Source organism: Lygodium microphyllum, chromosome 17 (genome assembly GCF_053477565.2).
Source record: "Lygodium microphyllum isolate KBCC chromosome 17, Lygodium_microphyllum_v1.1.10, whole genome shotgun sequence".
Lineage (NCBI taxonomy): Eukaryota > Viridiplantae > Streptophyta > Polypodiopsida > Schizaeales > Lygodiaceae > Lygodium > Lygodium microphyllum.
The window spans coordinates 93,979,246-93,999,099 of NC_141151.1; positions in this window are offsets into that span (position 1 = coordinate 93,979,246).

Genomic DNA, 19,854 nt, shown 5'->3' on the forward strand with positions numbered 1-19,854 from the left:
ATATAGATGCTATAACCCTTCTACTCGTAAGTTTACGGTGAGCAGAGATGTTGTTTTGGATGAGATGAGTAGCTGGTATAAACTAGTAAATGTGATTGATGATGTAGATGCACAAAATGGTAATGCTGCACAGAATTCACAGGAGCAGTCACAAAATATTAGTGGACCTGGAGTGTCCTCTAGCAGTGGTTCACATTCTTCGCCATGGATAGGCAGATTGAGATCAGGAGAATCTTCTGAAGGCAGTGAAAATAGTGGTATGCAGGTATCACGAAAAGGAAAAGAGAAGGTAGATCAGCCCATGTTTGATGTGAATGCAGATCACTCTTATGTGGATGGTGAATCCAGTGGCTCAAAATAGAGCATTGATGATGAGTTGCATATTACTTCTATTGTTACACCTAGAGTAAGGAAGACCAGGGATCTTTTGAGAGCACCTGGGAGTGAACCTACTTTGCGTAGGTCTACCAGAGCTAGGTATCCTGTGGATAGGCTGAAATATGATGGATTTATAGCCATTCACTATGCCTATATGGTCAAAGTGATACAGGAACCAGAACCCACTTCTTTTGAGCAAGCCATGAGAAAAGAAAAATGGGAGAAAGCCATGGATGAAGAAATGGATGCCTTGGAAGCAAATGCTACATGGGAATTGGTACCTTTGCCTAAAGATAAGAATGCAATTGGTTGTAAGTGGGTTTATAAGGTGAAGCACAATGCAGATGGTTCTGTGAACAGATACAAGGCAAGATTAGTAGTCAAGGGGTATGCACAAACATATGGCATTGATTATGAAGAAACATTCAGTCCGGTTGCAAGGATGGCAGCCGTAAGAGCAGTCATTACTATGGCTGCATCAAAAGAATGGTCTTTACATCAGATGGATGTAAAGAATGCCTTCTTGCATGGTGATTTGCAAGAAGAGGTCTATATGGAGCAGCCACCAGGTTATGTGTATGCTGTTCATCTTGAGTTTGTTTGCAGGTTGAAGAAAGCCTTGTATGGCTTGAAGCAAGCACCTAGAGCATGGTCTAACAAGATAGGACATTATCTTGTCACTATTGGCTTTCAGATTTCCAAGGCAGTTTTCTCACTTTATGTGAGAAAAACAAAGAAAGGTATTATGTTGCTTGTCATTTATGTTGATGATCTGATTATCACAGGTGATAGTGGTGAAGATATCCTTCATGTGAAAATGCTATTGAAGCAGAAGTTTGAGATGAAGGATTTGCGAGAGCTGCGTTATTTCTTGGGCATTGAGGTGATTAGATCACCAAGTGGGATATGGCTCTTGTAGAGGCAGTATGGATTGGACATGCTGTCCAAATATGGGATGACAGGCTGTAAGCCTATTTCAGTTCCTTTGGAGCAGAAAATGAAGCTGAGCGCAGATGTAGGTGAGCTTCTGGAAGACCCTACTATGTACAGACGCATAGTAGGAAGCTTGATTTATATGACTATTACCAGGCCAGATTTGAGCTATGCTGTTGGACTGGTAAGTCAGTTTATGCAGGCTCCAAGGAAACCGCATTTGGATGCGGCTAGACGCATACTCAGGTATGTGAAGTCCACATTGCAGTATGGACTATTTTATGAGACTGGGGTTCAGATACAGTTGCATGGATACACTGATGCTGATTGGGTTGGTAGTATTTCTGATAGACGATCTGCCAGTGGATATGTGTTCTCTTTTGGGAGTGCTGCATTCACTTGGAGCAGCAAGAAATAGCCTACAATTGCCTTGTCAAGCACAGAGGCTGAGTACAGGGGTGCAGCAATGGCTGCATGTGAGGTAGCTTGGATGCATAAGCTACTTTATGATATGCATCAGCCTACAGATGGGCCAGTTGTCATTTATTGTGACAACATGAGCAGTATACACTTGGCAAATAATCCAGTCTATCATGCTAGAACAAAGCACATTGAGGTGCATTATCACTATGTGCGGGAGAGGATTTTACTAGGTCTTATTGATCTAGTTTATGTCAGCACAGAGGATCAAGTAGCTGACATATTCATGAAGGCATTGGGCGCAGAGAAGCTGCGCAAGTTCAGAGACCTGCTTGGTGTGCAGGAATTGGGATTGAGCTCGAGGGGGAGTGTTGAGATATCGAGCTCCACTCGTGATATGCCAGGGTGACCGTTGTGCATTTATATCACCGACTTGTTAGCTGTAGATGCGGTTGGTACACCGCCCATGAATAATAGCTAGATGACATCTATCCTTATCTACTCTAGTTCGTGGTTCAGTTAGAATTCCACCTTAGTTAGTTGAGTTTGGTTTGAGACCCATATATAGGGTTCTTCTATTTCTATGTACTTGAGTTCTTTTTGGCTTACACAACTAAGAAGAGGAAAAACTGTTTTGAGCCTCCACCTGTGTGTATTCCCCCATTGTGCAAGCAAGAAAGCTACAAGTGAGACTCCTTCCCTCTCTCCCACAATCTTGACATACATTTAATCTTATTGCATAGAGGGACGTTCTTAGCATAGAGAATCACTTGCTAACAAAACTTAGGTATGAGTTGTTGCAAACACTATAAGATTGCTAATAGAAGATCCATTCATTGGAGAAATGTATCAAAGCATATCAGAAAAAATAAAATATTTTTTGCCTTGAAAATCGACAAAGAACTCTCAAGAATGTTGAGAGTCTCAAACAAGGAGGAGGAGGTTGCAACAAAACAATCCAAGCAACAAGATACACCTTTTTACTTAAGAAATGTTGAATACAATGTTACTTATATTAGTAAATTAAGATGTGATAGTGATCTTTTTTTGGTCTCTTCTTCATCCAAATACAAGTGAGAAAGATGCTTCAAAGGCATCTCAATTTTATTATCACCTTTCTTTCTTACTAGTCCCACAATATTCTTGAGAAGAAAAAATTAAAAACGTAAAGAGACAATTCTTGGATTCTTTCATTAAGCATTATTCTTTGGATTCTAAGCTATTGTAAAAAACTTTGGAGAGTATTATTATTAGTTGAGATGCATGCATAATTTTTTTAAAGGTGATGCAATCAAATATGAAACAAGGTCAGCTACACAATTGTTTACTTCCAAGGTCATTTATTGTAACCTAGTAACATTGATTGGGGTATATAAGGTGTAAGAGTCCCAATTTAGGGCAACCAATTATTATCAAGAACATACGCTTCACCTTCATCTCCAACTTTCATGGATTCCTCCTCATTTCTCCCCTCTTTTTTATCTTTCTCTCTCCTATTCTAGTCTTTCTTTCTCTCTTTCTCTCTCTTCGGCTCATTCTCCTCTCTCCTCTCAACTTCATTCATTACAAGTGGTATCAAAGTATCAAGATTTGGACCTTTTCTTCTTTTCTCTTTCTTCTTTTTTAAGTCTCAAACCCTAGTTTCTCAACATTAAATCTCATACCAATCTCATAACTCAGTCCACAACCTTTGGAAGCTCATCCATCAAAAGATCTCTTAGCCCCTTTGCTCCTTCTATCCGGATTGAAGAGGTGAAGCTTAACATACATGGAATTCTTGGGGCAGCAATTAAAGCTCCATTTGAAGCCTTCCATCCTTGAGATTCAAGCTTGGGAATAAACATGGAAGCCCCCATCATCAGTGGAAGCATTTGAATGCTTGAAGGTTTCATCCATTAGAGTGCTCCAACCAATTGGGCTTGCTTGATGGAGAAATTAGCATCATGGTGGGTTATTCTTCAACTATCTTTCCCCAACATTGAAGAGGTATGTCAATCTAATCTTAATCTCTCATCTTAATCCACTTTTGTTGAACTAAACTCCTTTTTTTGGAGAGATTAAGGTTTTCCTAAGTTCACTCCATTGTATGCATGTGCCTACTGAGATTGCATAGGTTTTCCTAAGTTCACTCCATTGTATGCATGTGCCTACTGAGATCAATACCTTGTTTGCTTTTTGCTGCATCATGATTGACCTAACTCAACTGCATTTGCTGGCATTAACTCCTTCTTGGTCTTGTGTGCTTGGATTAATCCCTATCATGAATTGCATGGTGGGGGGACTTGCTCAAGATGCTGCTCCGAACACACACACAGAACTGCATCTCTGCAACTCCAAGTAAGCTTCAAAACTTTTGAAGCTTCTCTGTGCCCAATGCCTTCGTGAAGATGTCAGCTATCTAATCCTGTGTGTTGACATACACCAAGTCAATCTCACCTGCTAGTACCTTCTCTCTCACAAAGCGGTAGTGTACCTCAATATGTTTTGTCCTGGCATGGAACACAGGGTTCCTAGCCAATTGTATGCTGCTCATATTGTCACAATAAATGACAACTGGACCTTCCACTTGCACATCTAAATCAGCCAATAACTTTTGCAGCCATACTACCTCACATGCTGCAACAACAGCACCTCTATACTCAGCCTCTGTACTCGACAAAGCAAATGTAGATTGCTTTTTGCTGCTCCAAGGAACTGCTACACTACCAAGAGAGAATATGTATCCGCTAGTAGATCTTCTATTAGACATACTACCAGCCCAATCTCCATCTATGTATCCAAACACTTATACATATGTACCTGCCTCATAGAAAAGTCCATAATGTAATGTGGACTTCACATATCTCAATATGCACTTGACTGCATCCAAATGTGGCTTTCTAGGTACTTGCATAAACTGACTTACAAGACCAACATCATAGCTCAAGTCAGGCCTTGTAATGGTCATGTAGATCAAACTCCTCACTATCCTCCTGAACATAGTAGGGTCTTCTATCTCATCCCCAACATCAGCACTCAACTTTACATTCTGCTCCAACGGGATTGAAAGTGGTTTGCATGCTGTCATACCATACTTGGACAACATATCCAAGCCATACTGTCTTTGGGATAGCCATATACCATCATCACATTTGATCACCTCAATGCCAAGGAAGTACCTTAGCTCACCTAAATCCTTCATCTCAAACTTCTTCTTCAAAAAGTCCTTGACTTCAGCAATCCCACTATCACTATCACCTGTAATAATCAAGTCATCCACATAGATGACTATGATGACCAAACTTGCATCTCCTTTCTCACATAAAGTGAGTGATCAGCATCAGAAATATAAAAGCCAATATTGACAAGATACTCTCTGATCTTGCCAGACCATGCTCGAGGTGCTTGCTTAAGCCTATAGAGTGCCTTCTTCAACCTACACACATACGTAGGATGCTCCAAATCTTCATAACCTGCTGGCTGATCCATATATACTTCTTCTTGCAAATCACCATGCAAGAAGGCATTCTTCACATCCATTTGCTGCAATCTCCAACCCTTGGCTGCTGCCCAAGCAATCACACATCTGACAGTTGCTATCCTAGCAACTGGACTGAAGGTTTCTTCATAATCTATGCCATATATCTGGGCATAGCCTTTTGCAACCAGCCTAGCTTTGCACCTACTGATAAAACCATCTGCATTGTGCTTAATCTAATAAACCCACTTACATCCAATAGTTTTCTTGCCCTTCGGCAATGATACTAGATCCCAAGTCTCATTGGCCTCTAATGTAGCCATCTCCTCATCCATTGTTGCATCCCAATGAGCATGACCAACAGCCTCCTCAAAACATGTGGGCTCAACATCCTCAATCACTTTCACCATATAAGCATAATGGTGAGCTGCATAACCTTCAAAACCAAATCTGTTAATAGGGTATCTCACCCTGCTAGACCTGCGTACCACTGGATCACTCAATGGAGTCTTTGCATTGATATGTGCTCTCTGCACACCTGGAGTCCTCACTGAAGGAATGCCAAGCTCATCATCCAAGCTCTCTGAGTCACTGGAGTCTCCATCAAGAACTGCATCAATGCCATCTGACACTTTATTCTTTCCTTTGTCTTTACCTATAGTGCTACTAGATGCACCTGAAGATGTAGAGCTACTCCTTAGTCTCCCAGACCAAGGACTACCAAATGATGTCTCTGGTCCACTAAGAGTTCGTGATTCTTGCTTTTCAGCCTGCACATGAGTGTCATGATCATCATCATCATCCAATGCATCACCACTAGATCCATACCAATTGCTCATTTCATCAAAGATGACATCCCTGCTCACTCTGAACTTACATGTGACAGGGTTATAACAACAATACCCTTTTTGCTCTAAAGAGTATCCAACAAGGACACACTTTTCAGCCTTTGGATCCAGTTTCTTCCGCAACTCATTTGGCACATGAACATATGCAATATAGCCAAACACTTTCAAGTGTGAGAGATCATGATTCTTACTTGTAAAACATTCTTTGGGGGTCATACCATGAACTGCAGCTGTGGGAGTTCTGTTCATAATATAAATAGCAGTACGAACAGCCTCAGACAAAAAATGCTTAGGCATATTCTTTTCAGCCATCAAGGCATGTGCAACTTCTGCAATATGCTTGTTTTTTCTTTCTGCAACCCCATTTTGCTGTGGGATATACTTGCATGTGAACTGTCTCTTTATCCCATGAGACCTCAGAAAATCACTGAACTCATTCGAGAGGTACTCTCCCCCTCCATTTGACCTCAAGCACTTTACTTTGAAGCCTATTTCTCTTTCAACTGCAGCCTTGAAAGTTCTAAAGTGCTCAAATACTTCACTCTTTTCCTTCATAAAATATACCCACAGCTTTCTAGAATAATCATCAATGAATATGACAAAGTATGAACTGCCTCCAAGAGATATATTTTGTGTAGGCTGCCAAATATCTGTATGCACAACATCAAGGATATTTTTGCTTACATCTCTGTCATGTGAAAAGGGTTGTCTTGCCTGCTTACCAAACTAACATGCTTCGCATACCTTATGAAATTATGCAATTCTAAATGTAGGCAAACATGTAACCAACCCTTTGGATTGCATTAATTTCAGCCTTTGTATATTTGCATGTCCAATGTGTTTGTGCCAAATTTCAATATCTGCAACAACTTTTCCTTTAGCATACATACCAGCATTCATAATAGGAATTCCAACATCCAGAGTAAACATACGTCCAACTCTACTTCCCTTTACAACCAACCTGCACTTGTCATTGAAGTCTTCTACAAAGCAGCCCTTTACATTAAATCTAACTTGCAGCCCTTGCTCTACCATCTGACTGAATGTCACCAAGTTATTTGTAATAGATGGCACATGCAATACATCTGAAAGACTCTTTGTCTTACCATCATGCAAGGACAAGGGAACTTTTCCAATGTGTGAAATTGGGTGGCATAAATCATCACCCATGTGCACATAACCTGTATTTTGCAAATCTTGCATCTCTCCAAACCATTCTGCATGGCTGTTCATATGATTGGATGCACCTGAATCAACATATCAAACATCATCATGTGTTCCCTTTCCTATAACAGCATTCAGCATATGGTGCATAACAAACATATGTTCATTTTTGTCTTCATTCTGTCATGAAGACGATGCACAGTTTCCTTACTGTAACTTACAACTGCGAATATCATCTTTCTTAGTATAACATTGAGCTGCAATATGACCTGTTTTGCCACAGTAGTGACACACAATACCAGAGTTGCTAGAACCTCTGTTCTGCCATCCACCTCTTCCTCTAAAGCTCCCTCTGCCTCTAAAGTTACCACGACCTCCTGAAACCTGCATATCGCCAAATTGCTGATTCAATCTGTTTTGCTGGTTGTCACTACCACGTCCTATACTATGGCCTCTTGAAGAGGACCTGCCATGTCTCCAACCTGAACTAGAGTAGAAAGCTTGGACCTGTTCACTACTTTTTTCAGATGTCTCACTCTGCATGTTGATCTCTTCAGTGATCATAAGGGAGACCAACTCATCGAAATCTGGAAATGGCTTTTTGATATATACGGAAGTTACAAAAGACTTCTAAGCCTTTTCATTGTTAAGTCCACCCAAGACGACACCAAATCATCATCATCGGGCATTGCATCAATCACTGCCAAGGCATCTACAATGCTCCTTACCTTCAGTGCATACTCATTGATAGACATCTTCCCTTTCTTCAATGTATTCAACTCTTGCTTGAGTTGAATCTTTCGTGCCTTTGTATTTACCGAAAACATACTTTCAAGTATGGTCCAAGCTGCATATGAATTCTCTGCATTTCTAATATGTCTCAGCATATTATTGTCAATTATTGCAGACAGCCAATACATGACCTTTTTGTCTTTTGCATTCCATTCCTTCCATGCCTTTGTCTCTTCTACAGTTGGAGGGTCACTCACCTCTGGCTCATTTTCTTCACCTGAAACAAACTCGTAGAGGCATTTTCCAATAAAGAAGTTCGTGACACGGAACTTCCATGAAGGGTAGTTGTTCTTGTCAAGCTTCTCAATGATGGGGTTTCCACTATTCTCTGCCATTATCACAAAACTAATACCAAATAGTAAGCAAATCTTCTGCAACCCTCAACCTGTAGTGCACAACAATACACCAGATAGTCTTTTTCACTGTTTGCTCAACAATACATGCAATCTGCAACCAGTTTGCAGATAAACCTTGTGTTTATTTGCTAGTAAACACCTTTGAACTTATAAATCTAAAATCTATAGCCTATGCACCTGTATATGGCAGACACAGCTGAAATTGCAGGATACCTCAAACTGCTGTCTGCAATGAGGCCTGAAATGACCTCGGATGGCCAAAATAACAGCGAGCAAGCCCTGCTTCCGGTGCCTCCATATGTACTGTCCAAGAGAAGAAGTAGAGAATGGAAGAGCTTCTTACCCGTTGCTTGCTTGCTCGAATCCTTGGCTCCTCTCCTTCGCTTTAGCCTTCAAAACTAGCCTCAATCAGTGTGGTGCAACTCTGATACCATGTCACGAATCGCGTGGTGGGGGGACTTGCTCAAGATGTTGCACCGAACACACACAGAATGCTCAAGGAGAAGCTCACTCAAGAGACAATAAGAGAGATGGAGGACAAAAAGTTTTCTTGCTAGTTTCTTCTTCTTTTTTTCACACACTTTATAATGTACACAAAGTATAGATAAGATACAACATAAAGGAAAGTGGCCTACTAAGTCAAACAATGCATAACCGACTACACTAGTTGACTGGCGCTATAACTATGCCAACTGTAAATAGGTGTAACAACCTGAATATGATAAGTAATGAGTCAGTGGCCATGTGAGAGTCATAATAACCACTGATATGCTAAGTGTAGATGTGTGGACCCATCTAACCAGGCGGTCCATCATTAATGTCCGCATGTGTTGAGCTTGTCATCTCAACAATCCCAAGTGAGTAATAAGCCTTTGTAAATGCGTAAGTAGCAGCCAGTGAGTCACTAGACTGCCAAGCCTTTGTAAATGTGCTTGGGACTGTAATCACTATGCTTAGGATGTTATTTATGATGTTGTTTAGACCCCTCAGTCTATGAGCCATTCAAATAGTGCATTTGCATCAAGGGACAAATAGTGTTTTTAGTCATTGCCAATTAGGATAGTCATAGAGATTCAATTGCAAAAAATTTTGTATTATACCTAGGAGTGCACCCTCAAAGAGTGCTTTGTTCCTTCTAAATATCTCCCCAATCAAAGCTATGGTGTGAAATTTATGGCCATTTTTGTGCACTGAGGTCACTGTGGATAGGGTGCAAACCACTTCAGGATAGACAAAGAAAACCAATTTCACAAAAGTTTGATCATTTTCAGTCACAAAGCTTAGTAGATCATCTCAATTTAATTTGAATCAAAGATCTCACCAATCGGAGTTTCCCACCAAAAGTTACACCCCATTTACTGACAATGGGCCCTATGGAGGACTGCACCCATATGGTTGGCCAAAAAGGAAAAAGTAAGGCCTATGAAGAACTACATAGGGAGATTGGAGACTCCAAGACCTCCATGAATGATGAACCTAGCTCAACATAAGATTACCATGGTGTTCATAAGGAAGAGCCCCATAGACCCCTATAGCCTTGTCAACCATACTTTATATTAGCATGAGCTTCATCACATGGAGAGGCATAATGACGTGGTCACCAAATACTACCAAATGATGTCCAAATTTGATGAACCAATTGAGAAAATAGCCCTCTCAAACTCTAGGACTCAAGAAACCTTGGAGCAACTCACCACTCTTGTAGCTCAACTAGCTACATCTTCATTCCAAGAGAATGAAAATGAATCCAAGTGCGAGTCTCAACTCCCTCCACCGCTAGGGCCACTACATGGTCCAAAGGGCATTCTTGGATCTAAGGATATTCCCCCTTCTACCTATGAAGTTGGTGAACCCTCTAATACTCATGATGAGCCTTTATTGAACTCCCCCATGAACCATGTAGCCAACCCTCTAGTGAGGCCCTATCCCACCATTGGTAGAAACTCCCCTACTCTCCCTCAGAACCTCAATAATGGAACTTATATGAATCAGCCCCATCATGGATAGTATATCAATCAAGAGAATCATCAATTTATTGATGATTGAAAAGACTTAAAAATGTATATGGTTTAAGTGTTTGTATCCCCTCTAGAAAAAGAGTGGTTGGTAAGATGATGGTACACTCTTGATCAATGTAATCTCACTATGTGAGAGTACACAAATTAGTTTATGAACTTGACCATATATGTGGAGAGCATTAATGATGATCCCGAATTGCATAAGTACATGTTAACCGTCAGACGAACAAGGTGGAAATCTAGAAAAGCTAAAGCAGAAGACAAACGCCAAGGCAAAGTGAAATGGAAGATGAAGGCGTGCCAAGAAAAATCTAAAAACACAAGAAGCGTAGAAAAGTCCTAAATAAGGGAAAAAGACGCACAAGGAAAAGCGCAAGTCAATACTTTTGTAAAAGAGTGCAAGCGCATCATGATTTAATTTAAGGAGCGTTGGGCTCTCACCCGTGCAATTTGTAAATGTAGACGAGCGGTGGAAAGGAAGCTAGGAAGATAGAAGGACAATGGGAAAAAGGGCCTTAGGCCAGGGTCGGCCATGTAAAAAAGGGGATAAGGGGATGACCACCCAAAAGAGATTTAGGGTTTTGTATATAAAGTTGAAAAGTGAATGAGAAGCCCATTCTTGTGTGTGGCCAAAAGTGGCTCTCTTCTTCTTCTTCTTCTTCTTCTTGTTCTTGCTTGCTTAAGCTTGTGCTTAAGAGAGGGAGTGTGAGAGTGTGAGGGAGTGAGTGTGTGAGGGTGAGGGAGAGAAGCTCTCCATCTTCTCCCCTCTTCTTCTCTTATTTTCTCTTCTCTTGTCTTGCTCGTGGAAATGGAGCTTGGAGCATGGAGCTTGAGGATGGAGCTTGCTTGAAGCTTGCACTTGGATCGTGGAGCTATCGGAGTGCGCGGGAGAGGAGGTAACTCAATCGGCATGGAGGTAAGCTCACTACACCGATAGATATGGATGGCGCGTCAGCAATAAGCGGTCCATGGGTCTTGGTGGTTGAGCAAAAGCTCCCACATTTTGGTTCCGTTGCCGGGACCAACGGATTCAAGCCTTGAGTGCTTGCGTGCTTCGAATTGAGCATTGAAGTAGGGTTTTTCCCAAACTGATGCTTGAGGTAGATAGTAGGAAGTGAGGGAGTTTGAAGAGGTATTCGATCTCCTTAGCAAGTAGGTTTTTGTTGTTTTGGACTTGGGAAAGCATGATGGAGTAGTGTAGGTATTTTCCTTATAGTTTTTTCTTGCATTTAGAAAGGATAGGAGAAAAATGTTGGAGCAAACAGTAGGGTTTTTTGTTGGTGTATAACAGGCTGGAACAAGGAAAAGAAGGGCAAGAAATGAAATTTTGGGTTAAATGTTAGTAAGGAAAGCAAGATTAAGGTGAGTGCAGGCCCGAACAGGGTGATAAGGGCCAAGAGTGGCAAGAAAGGTCACATTGTGCATTGCAGGGTTTCAGGAGAGCAGGAGAGAGGAAGAAAGCTTCGTTGAGTGGATCCACTTTGATCTAGCCATTTGGGAGTTATTTGCCTAGCCTAGGTAATTCCACACCTTCCACTGCATGAGTAGGTTGGATCTGGAGCTGCTCGACTAGTAGGATGGCCTCCATCACTCGACGTGATGAATTTTTTGAAGTCCGAAAAAAATGCGTCACGCTTGGCCCATCCGAGTGACCACAATTCTGGGCCGAGTCCCAGAATCGGCCCTCAGACCACTCGGCCATTCAGCCCTCAGCCCTGCCGACTCGGCCCGCTGACATTTGGCCCAATCGAATTCACCACTTGACTCGGCCCACCTAAGTCGGCCCTCAGTCCACTCGACCCTCGGACAACCAGATTCGGAATGGTCGAATTTGACATTTGAACCAATTACATTCGGCTCTTTCTACTCGGCTCTCGGATGGGCCGAATTGGGCATTCGACCCCTGCAATTCAGACCTGTTGGACCGAATTTGGATTTTTAAAAACTTTAACCTGTAGACCCTGAAACTGACCGAGAGACCATATAGAGCTGAAATCATATCATACATTGATCATTGGGTTGAAACTTAGAGCAAGTAATTCAAAATTTGGCTATAAACGGTCCTCCAAATTGTGCCCTCTACACCTCCCCCAAGTAGGTTGGAGAGAAAATGCGCACCGTGACAGGTCCTCCAAATTGGACCCTAGTATAGTAATGGCTCTACACGAGTATGGATTCTCACTTGCAAAAGAGCAACCAAAAGCCCATACCCGAATAAAGACAAATAGAGACCTAGAACCTCAATGGGCCAATCTAGCCAACAAGGGCAAAAAGGTCACACTGTAAAAACACATACGTGTTGCATTCGGACTGCATCTAGTCAAAGTGGAAAGCAAAAACATCAAGCTACAACATTGAGAATGAATAGATATGACAGTCTTGACGATAGATGCTCCTTGAATAGCATTGCATTGACGATCCAAGACATCAGTGGAGAATCCACATCTAGTCATGTAGTTGGGGACTCAAGGGTATTTGTTAGAAGGCTTAAATTTACAAGCCAAGACCCGGAAGACAAAGACATAGTACCACCTACTTATCTTAGGGTCAAACTCACTGCGAAAAGAGAGCACACTATCGATACACTGATTGATGAAGGAGCCGATTTTAATATCTTGACCTATGAAGCATGGACCCTACTAGGCCAACCAGAGCTCACACCGACTAATACCACTCTTAGCCCTTATGGGGGACACCCACAAGCACTCATAAGGAAGTGCAAAATCCTTGCGACAATTGAAATTGAAAGCTTTCCTATCCTATTTCATGTTCCTCCAAATAGTGCTAATTACGGGAAGGAAACCCTCCTAGGAAGACCCTTCAAAAGGGCGACCAAGTGTGAGGCCGACTATGTAGCATAGAGGATATACCTGACACTACCGGGTGTGAGGATAGTCACAACCTTTAGCAATGGTGATCTCATTGAACCTCAATGGAAAGGCAAGGAAGGTGCTGACGTAACAGTCAAGCCTACTAACAAGAGCAAGGACTTGTTGGAAGAGTTGATACAAGCATAGGTCGAACAATGAGAACGAATGAGTGAGGCCATGCTCGAGAAATAAGATCGGGAACCAATGCCAAGGACATGCTTGGGACTTACAAATATCATAGAAGACCCCAAAAGAATCCCAAGCCTTATAAACAAAGGCATCGATGGAGGGTCAACACAATGCCGCGATGGATATCCAAAGCGTTGCTACGTGCTCAAGGATATTACGCAAGTAATCAATGGATTTGGGTGCCAAAACCCCCTACTAAACCTCCTCTATCGACTGAAGGCCAGATCGTATCAAGAGCAAAGAAGCGTAGGAGGAGATCTAAAGGAAAAACCAAGTCTCTAGTCAAAAACAGTGGAATGACCAAGCCTCTCACGATCGAAATCAAGAAACCAAACGGGACCACTCAAAGGGTAGATCCTCAGCCTAGCATGCTTGACAAGTAGATATCAGATGTAATGCTTGAGGATATGCAAAAGCCACTAGTGCCCAAAAAGCCTTTAATTTCCCAAGAGGATAACATGCATCATAGGCACAACATTGCTCATGGCAAGGTTAAATACTCAACAAAGCAAATAGAAAAATCATCTAATAGCCACGAGAAAATCTTCCAGCCAGTGTCGAAGCCACTTAGGAGTCCCAAGTCTCCTACACCCTCTTTCCCTAAATGGACACAGGAAACACAACAGCAGTCATCAAGTGCAGCTACTCAATCCCAATCTCTATCTCCATCTAAGCTTCCAAATTTCCAAGAGGTAGGACATGACACCATCTGTAGCTCTCAGCCTAAGGATATGCCTGTGCAACCTAATGTGACTAGATCAACTCATGCTCTATCTACACAAGTGAATGCTCAAAGGGAAACAAAAGACACGACCACTTCCGATTGCCCTAGGGACTTGGCATTGCAATCTACTAATAGTAGCCCATGGAAATAGTTGTTACTACTTCCAATCAGGGATCGCAACATTCACAACCCTTGGCCGTGACAACGCCCCTTGCGGAACGTGTCCTTAGCAATTCACCTGTGGAGGAGGTGCCACAACCAGCATCCCTGACAACTCAAGCACTTTCAAAGCACCTAAAGCCTATGCTGGAGGAATTAAACAGAAGGGAATTGGTTGAAGAGCTAGACTCTCCAAAAAGAGAGGTAGTTGTACCCTCACAACCTAGCAAGGCTATTCAACAGGCCATGACTATGTCCCATGAGGACACACTAGAGGAAGAGAATGCTGAGGCCCAGTCAAGCACATCGACGACTGACCTAGTTCAAGGTCCCGAGTCTTCAAGGGATACACCTTGATTGCCTAAGAAAAAGAGGAGAAAATAGTGAAAACAGTAGCAGCTACAGGTGGTTGTGGACCCCAAGAAGATTAAAACCAAGAGTGTCGAAGAGCTAAGGAATAAAGCATCAAGACCGTCCACCAATGAACCCATTGATGTCTCTCCTAATAGCAGTGAAACCTTAGACACATCCGTGTGTTCTGAAAAATCAAAGCAGCCGTTACCATCAACAGTTGCTTACAACACTCAATCCACTGACAACAGAACTTGCATTTACCCCAATCAATAGTGGATACAACGCTGTCACAACAGCGTGACAAATTTATACCAGTCACATCCAAGGAGAACCATGACGCAATAACAAAGTCTCAAGAGAAACATGGAAACCCCAAGAGTTATGCATAAGCAATCCTAGCATTGACCAATCTTGCTCATCTAGGTGGCCTGAGCCCCTAGCTATTCTAAAGCCTAGGCAAACTCCTAGAACCTTGCGTGAGATAGAAACCGAGCAAGCCCTCATTGAACATAGAAGTGTCACAGAATCCTTAACTGAGTTGGATGCTAAGCTCAAAGTGTTCACACGTGTCTATGTCCTGGCAGACATGGATGGATTCCCTAAAGAGCAGCTTGAAGAATACTTGCCATTTTCCCTATCCTGGGAAGATAAAGAACATCTTGACGAGTACTATGACAGGCTCTTACATGAACGTATGCGACTCACCTCTGACGAGGAAGTCGATGAACTACACTTAACTGTAACATTCAATGATGTGCTCTGCCAACAAAATCTCTTAAAAATAGAGCAACTAAAGCAACAATTAGAGGGTTGAAGTCAATTTGAAAAACCTTGGTTTGAAAACCGCATTGCAATGGCCAAACTAGGAGCCCAAATGGTCTCAGAGGAATGGTTGGCCAAATGATGTGGCCAAATGGTGGTCTCAAAGAGACCCAATCTATGTGACGCGACTTCCTTTTGAGTACTTACTACGATTCAAGGTATGGACTTAGTCAGAACTAGCAAAGAGAACTCTCTAGCTGATAAGGTTCTCACTGAGGAAGAGCTACGTGTTGCAAGTAGACTCGGACAAGGTACCATGATACTTGACATTGCAAAATACTTGATGTTATTAAGAAGGCTGTCGCGGGTACTGGATGCGCGTGCCACACTCTAGTACAATCCTGAGTTCTACACTTGGTTTTTATCCTCACGAAGTGACTTGGATTCATAAATATATACATAAATAAACAATGAATTTTGTGACCCTGTATAGATAATATCAACACACACAAGCAATGATAGTCAAGCGCAGGGAGAAGAGTTAGTTTTGACAATCTGAGCTCCTCAGGTCCTCCTCTCACCACACATTTAGAAGTCGTGTGACCATTCCCACCTCCAGGTGGAGGGCATGCAACCCTCATTACTGCCATAGGAAGCCTTGACCCACATCTTTGATGGTGTAGACGGGGTACTGTCCCTTTCTATACACCTTTCTCCCTTTTCGGTCCATCCTTTCGAAGATAAGCCCTACCCCACTCCATGACAACCAGTCCATGCAACTTAGCATAAGCCAAGATCTACTAATGGCTGAAGGCAAAACGAGCATCATCACAACAAACATTGCATGCCTCACCTCTCCCCTCCTTGTTATATGCGCATGATAACCCACTGTATAATCCCTTCCATGTGAATAGTTTTATCCTGCCTCAGGGCCTAATCCTTGGTCCGTATTTTGCAGGTCCCCCTACGGTAGCAACCATGGACCACATAGTATAGATGGCATGCAAGGAAGCTCTCCACCCTCGGAAAGAGCATAAGGCACTAGCACCCCCACTAGAATGCTACATGCCCACTCTAAAGAGATACGCACCGAAAAGAGGCCCTAAGTGACACCGCCCAGGATGCAAGCTGAAAACCCGCCAAGCCAAGAGGACGAGCACTCAAGGGAGCACACGGGGTGTGGCAACACCAGCGGTGCAAGCTCCCACTAGATGCTCGGGCACCAGGTGCTCGAAAGAGGAGAGGGTAGCTCAAGACAAGCAAGAATTTGACACATTGTTTAAAAGCATTCTAGAAACAGTTGCAGCCAGGGACTACACCATCCGGGTCCCAATTGACATCTTCCCCACCCAACCTCATAGGAGCCCGTCACCAGCTCAGCCTAAGTCACTCGACCACCCGGACTTGCCCCGCCTTGTGCAAATAGAGTCACCCCTATGATATATAAGCAGCTTAACAAAGGCCATCATGCCATAACTTTTTGTCTTTAAATGGTTAAAGAGGTAGGCTCCACACCTGTATACACTTTCCTTACCTATTGTTAATATATACCACGTCTTTAACAAGCACCAAAATATGCATCGCAATCAGTATCATAGGATTTTGATAAAGTAATATCTTGACATGATTGCATCTATTCGTTGTACTTGAGGCATGCGACTTGCATATACTCTCATGAAGTGACAAGTGGATGCAGGACGTCACAGGTGTTCGTGCAAACATGTTCAATGCCCAAGTCACTGCAAGACCACCAACCTCACAAAGAGTCGCAACAAAGCCACGCTGCTGAAAGTGAAAATCACCCTTGCAAGTGCCCACATTGCATGGCCCAAAGCAGCTATGGAGGATGGAAGGAGAAGTGTGGACTCATGATGGAAAAGACATTGTTTGTTACACAAGTGAATTAGGTTCCAAGATTGAGACTTGGACTCATAAACACAATCTTGTGTATGTGGACAATGACATTGACACTTCACTGAAAAGAAAAGAGTACTATCATTGCATTAAGAAAAGGAAGCAAGTACAATGCTTTATAGGAAAGTAGGAAACTGTAGTAGGCACCATTGTGCATATGGGATAGGTTAGCCTGCATATCCTTGACCCTGAAGCTCCATACAAAGAGGCTGTTTGAGTGAGTGTGATTGCTTATTCTCAACACCCCTCCTCAATCATAACTAGAAAGGCATAAAGTGTGTAGAGGCTGTAATGAGAACCACCTGCAAAGTGTGGGCACACCACAAACATGGTAGACACCAGAGGCTGTTGCAGAAAAGGCTAAGTGTGGGCACCAAAACATGATGGACATCCAGAGGCTGTAACAGGGCCTCACAAAGTGTACAGGGACTGTAATGCCAAGTTACATAAGGAGTTTACAAAGCTTATGGCAGGAAGCATTAAGGCAAGGAAGTACAAGGCTTTTAAAACAGTCTATCAGAGTTATGAGAGTAGAAGGACTGATGAGTCTTGTCCTTCCGATCCTGGTGGTCTTCATCTTCATCTTCATCTTCATCTTTTGGTCCATGGTTTTCTTCTTCTTTCACAGCTACAAGATAGGCCTTTTGGGACCTCTTCTTAGTATGACAGAACTTCTCAGTATGTCCGGTCCTTTTGCAGAAGTCACAGAAGAGCGGTTCCTTTTTACCTTTGTATTTGTTGTTTACATATAACATTTGTTCATCCTTTGAAGTGCTGGGCTCTTCTTTGCTTTTAAGTTTCTTTTCCTCTTCTAACAGTGATGCCTGGATATTAACAAGTTCAGGATTTTGCATGTTGATTAAAGTTGTTGATACATTATTATATTTAGGAGGCAAACTCTTAAGTAGAACACCGATGCAAACATCTTCATCCATTTTAATGTTGATTCTTGCAAGTTGGGTTAGGAGTCCTTCCATGTAATTGAGATGTGTGGCAAGTGATGTGCTGGACTTCATTTCAAGCCTGAAGAACTCAATCAGGAGACCATACTTTGATGATTTAGATTGTGCACCGAACAGGGTGTCAAGTCTTTTCCATGTATCCTGTGAGGTCTCACAGTTATCCACATGGTGGATATAACTGTCGTCTAGCTCCAGTTTGATAATGGCCTAGGCTCTGTCATCATTCTTTTGCCAAGTAGTTGCAAGGTCCGCGTCCCAAGGTTTCTTCTCTTTGCCATTTGTGATGGCCCAGAGACCCTTTTTCATCAAGATGAGCTTGATGTGGGTTTGCTAGGTGTGAAACCCGACTCCTTTGAATCGAGCATTTGGAGAGTCTTTTCCCATGTTGAGGTTGCAAGATCAGTAGCAAATCAACACCAGAATTCTGATATTTTATCAGTAGAAGAGCAGAATGCAGTGTGTCAAGAGACACAGTTAGTGATAGTGTGAAAACACACTATGTCAGTGTTGATATTGAGCTTGATTCTTCTTGTTCGGGATCGTTCGGTCGTTCTTCAATCTTCTCAGGTCCTTCCCCTCCTTGATTTGATGCTGGGTCAATGGATTAGAGTGACAGAGGCTTGGGTTGAGTGTCAAGAGAAAGAAAAACTGAGAAAAAAAAGCTTGAGAAATTTTGGCTATGGTGGAATTAGGGTTTCTGAGACAAGGGCCTGGTTTTTCTCAGATTGCAGGAGCTATACTTGATCATTTTCAAAAATTTTTACATGCCTAGGAAGCTTACTTCATGGGCTATCAAAACCCCATGATATCGTCAAGATCGCTGGCTGTATGGCGCGCGCAGGTAGCTCGAACAGATTCGGCGCAGTTTAGGATAGGTTTCCATGATTTCTGTAATGATAGGGTCAGGGCGCATCAATGTGATCGATTTTTGTGCTAGGATGAAGCGTCTTGAGTACAAGAACAACTCCCTAGAAGAAATCAAGAGATGAAATGGCCTGGTTGAGAAGTTATTGAAGCTCCAAGTAAGGTAGGTCTGTCTGGCTATGGCAGACACAGAGCAGAGATTGAGAATTTTCACAATGCTGAGCTTCAGATGGTCAAATGTCCTGGATTGATGTGATACAGGGAAACTTTGTGAGTTGGGGAATACTTTTCCAGAAGGAAGCTCCAAGATATTTGACCTGTGGAGTGAGATATAAGCAGCTCAATCTGACAGGGTGCTGCTGGCTATGGCTGCCATGGAAGCTTCAGTGAGAGTAGAGTTGGAAGATGAAGTCATGAGCTGGCATTGAGCTAGATTGAGGTTGAGAGGAATCAAGAGAGGTTGGAGAAGCAATGCCATGCCCAACTGGGCTCTGATACCATGTGAGAAATGCGGGATCTAGAGCATGACAAAGGCGGAAGCTATGGAGGATGGAAGGAGAAGTGTGGACTCATGATGGAAAAGACACTGTTTCTTACACAAGTGAATTAGGTTCCAAGATTGAGACTTGGACTCATAAACACAATCTTGTGTATGTGGACAATGACATTGATACTTCACTGAAAACAAAA